This window comes from Galeopterus variegatus, unplaced genomic scaffold (genome assembly GCF_000696425.1).
Source record: "Galeopterus variegatus unplaced genomic scaffold, G_variegatus-3.0.2 Scaffold19462, whole genome shotgun sequence".
Lineage (NCBI taxonomy): Eukaryota > Metazoa > Chordata > Mammalia > Dermoptera > Cynocephalidae > Galeopterus > Galeopterus variegatus.
The window spans coordinates 4,853-8,046 of record NW_007745573.1 but is presented as its reverse complement, the minus strand read 5'-3'; the positions used below and the strand labels follow the sequence as shown (position 1 = coordinate 8,046).

Here is a 3,194-nt window from a genome sequence, read left to right as displayed (position 1 = left end):
ATAATTGCAATTTGTGGCAATGGGCATGCTGCCAGTAAGGATCTGGCCATCATACCTTGAGCACAAATGGTGACAATCAGCTTTGTATCCCATCAATATTCATAACCAACAAAAAACTAAATAATTATAAATATGAATAAAAAAGAGACCCATATGAAGCTTTACTCACTGGCTCTGGTCCAATTAAAAGAATCTTAACACACAGAAACAAATATAAATGTCCAAAAAAAATACAAAATGTGATCTAAGCTAACTTTCTATGAAGGAAACAAAAGAGAAAAAAAAATAATAATAAAAAACACAGGAAAAATAGAAAGCAATAGTAAGATATTGGAAATAAATCTAAACATGTTAGCTCACACATCAATTTTAAGTTGACTTATTTTTTCACCTAAGAGGAAAGATTATTAGATTGATGTATAGATGCAATGCATTTCCAGTCAAAATAATAGTAGGGTTACTGGTGTGTGTGTATGTGTTTTGTGTGTTTGTGTGCAGTTTTACAAGTTGAATTTAAAGTTTATGTGGGAGAAAGAAGGGCCAAGAAGTGCCAAGACATTTTTAAAGAAGAATACAGTAGGAAAAAACTTGCTATGGTTATTAGGATAGTGCAGCATCGGTATTTGGATATACAAATTATCAGTGCAACAGAAGAGAAGTCCAAAATAAGGACCACATAAGAAATCTTGATATATGACAGAATGGGCATTGAAGATAAATGGGTTAATAAATAGTATAGCGAAAATTGCTTATCCATGTCTAAAAAAAAAACCTGGATTTCTACCTTACACCATACGCAAATCAGTATGTAACATTCAACATTTAAATTCAACATTTAAATGTGAAATCAAAACTTTAAAAAGAAAATATAGCTGTATACTTTTTAATACTGAATTAGGAAATGATTTCTTAAATAAGACTTGAAAATCATAATAATAAGTAAAATTGAGAACTTCTGTTAACCAAAGAAAACAGAGAAAGTAAGAAAATAAGTCATTTAAAGATCTTCGCAACATATTCATCAGATAAATTATTAATATCCAGAATACATATGTATATAAAAAATTATATACATGTAATATGTAAAATATTATATATAATACACACAGGTGGTGAAATATATCATATATAATATATTATACATTATATAAAATATATATAAAATACACACACACAGAGGTAGTGAAAATAAAAATTGTAACTACCACTTTGGAAAGCTATGTAACATCTATTAAGGTTGAAAATGCACAAGTTTAATGACTCAGCCATTATATGCCTAGGGATATACCCTAGAGAAAACCTTGCACATGTGTACAAAAAAATTCATAATATCTTTGCTTAAAATAAAAAAAAAATCTGGAAATAATCTAATTGTCCATCGACAGGTCAATTTAACAATAGCAATGTCTTGTGCACTGCAACACTAAATAGCAGGGAAAATAAATGGTGCATGCATCATCATAGTTATAATTTATGAGCATACTATGATTGGAAACAGCAAGATACAGAAAAATGCATATTCCATGATAATAACATTTATATAAAGATCACAACCTGTAAAACTGAGCAATTAGACATCCTTCTGTTATTATCAATAATTTGAGCTGAATTTCTTTTATTTGCTCTGAAAGGAGCCCCAACTAGTTTGGTGAGAGTTTGAAGGAAGAGGGAGATGGGGAGAGATATCTGGAGAGCTCTCAGAACCTCAGGCACAGTGTCATAAATTAGGGAGATACTTAAAAGGCTGTAGATGTAAGTATATAAATGTTCAGAGGCTGGCACGAGAGATATCCAAGCAAGGTCAGAGACAGCAACGAGAGGTGTGAGAATCAGAAGATGCCAAATGCAGAGGTGGTATGTCTCTGAAGACTCTTACCCCATTTCATAGTTTTGCTACTGCAAAAATACATTTCATCTCTATGTAGTGTGAGGGCAGAGGGTGGGAACTGCAGTGGGGATAGATGGGCAGCTCAGAATTTTATGTGGGTCTGGCTGTTAATCTTTATTGTTCTGTTATCAGAAGCTGACCAAAAAGAACAGGAAGTAATCCTTCCAGTGTGTGAATCTGGCAGTGGCAAGGTTTCCAGTCATCAAGGCCTGTTCCAGTTTGAGAGGAGCACAACCGACAGAAGATACAGTCTTTGGAGAGAGTCCAGAGGCCATCAACTAAAGGATGAAATGGCTGAAAAATGGGACCTCTGAGGAAAAGTTAAAGGAGATGGGTTTTTAAGCCTAGAGAAGAGGAAACCTAAGGCTGATCTAACTTTAGGGATATGCATGGTTATTGTAAGGATGACACAGAACAGCTGTTCTTCTTGGTCATAGGAGGATCAAACTGCAGGAGGTGGGCTAATACTTCAGCCAGAGAGATTTACGCTAGCTGGAAGGAAGAACTTTACGGCATGTCAGAAACTTAAATTTTATTTCATGTTATTAAAAAACTTAAAACTGCCTGACCTAGAGAGCTTTCTGAACAGGTTGGACTCTGTAAGTGACTCCACCATTACTCTGTTTATATTCTCGATTTCCAGGCTTTATTTTGACTCCTAATAGCTGCAGGTGGTAATTTGGAGCCTATGTCGCATTCTTCGTGAATATTTAGACAGCTAAAAGAAAAAGGATTTGAATCTTATACTGTTGCTTTCTCAGTATCAAAACAAGCATCTATGTTCACGAGATTTTAAATGGTACCTGAGATTAAAGACATCTGTGACTTTAATACAGACTTGTTTGTATAATGTTGAAGAGGAAATAATAAAATGCTGCTTTTGTTTGGAACTGACATAGAATTTTCCTGTTTTCTAATTTGAGGTATGGGGACAAAAAAATCCTGCAAGGAAAAATCTTATTCCAAGTGTCTGGGCTGACTGTTTAGCTCAGTTGGTTAGAGCATGGTGCTGATAACACCAAGGTCTAGGGTTCGATTCCCATACAGGCCAGCTGCTAAAACAAACAAACAAACCAAGCAGGTAGTGTCTGATACATATCTCATGTCAAAGCACAGCATTTACTATTATGTTCTTTTCTGTGGATTGAAGAGAAGAACCTTAATCACAGCTTTACACAAAGAGCATTCCTGGAATGTTTTTAGAGATGGTTCACATATCCATCTTAGACACGAATGAGGCACCCTGAATTGATATCTTATCTTGATCTATAACCTTATCTCCCATGTTAGGAGAACTTCAAGGTGT

General features: G+C 34.5%; 1 non-coding gene across 1 annotated transcript; it reads left to right on the top strand.

Moving 5' to 3' along the window:
- The first annotated feature begins 2,865 nt into the window (after positions 1–2,865).
- Positions 2,866–2,939, top strand: TRNAI-GAU. The gene has a single exon. It is a non-coding gene; the product is annotated as a tRNA-Ile (tRNA).
- The last annotated feature ends 255 nt before the right edge of the window (positions 2,940–3,194 follow it).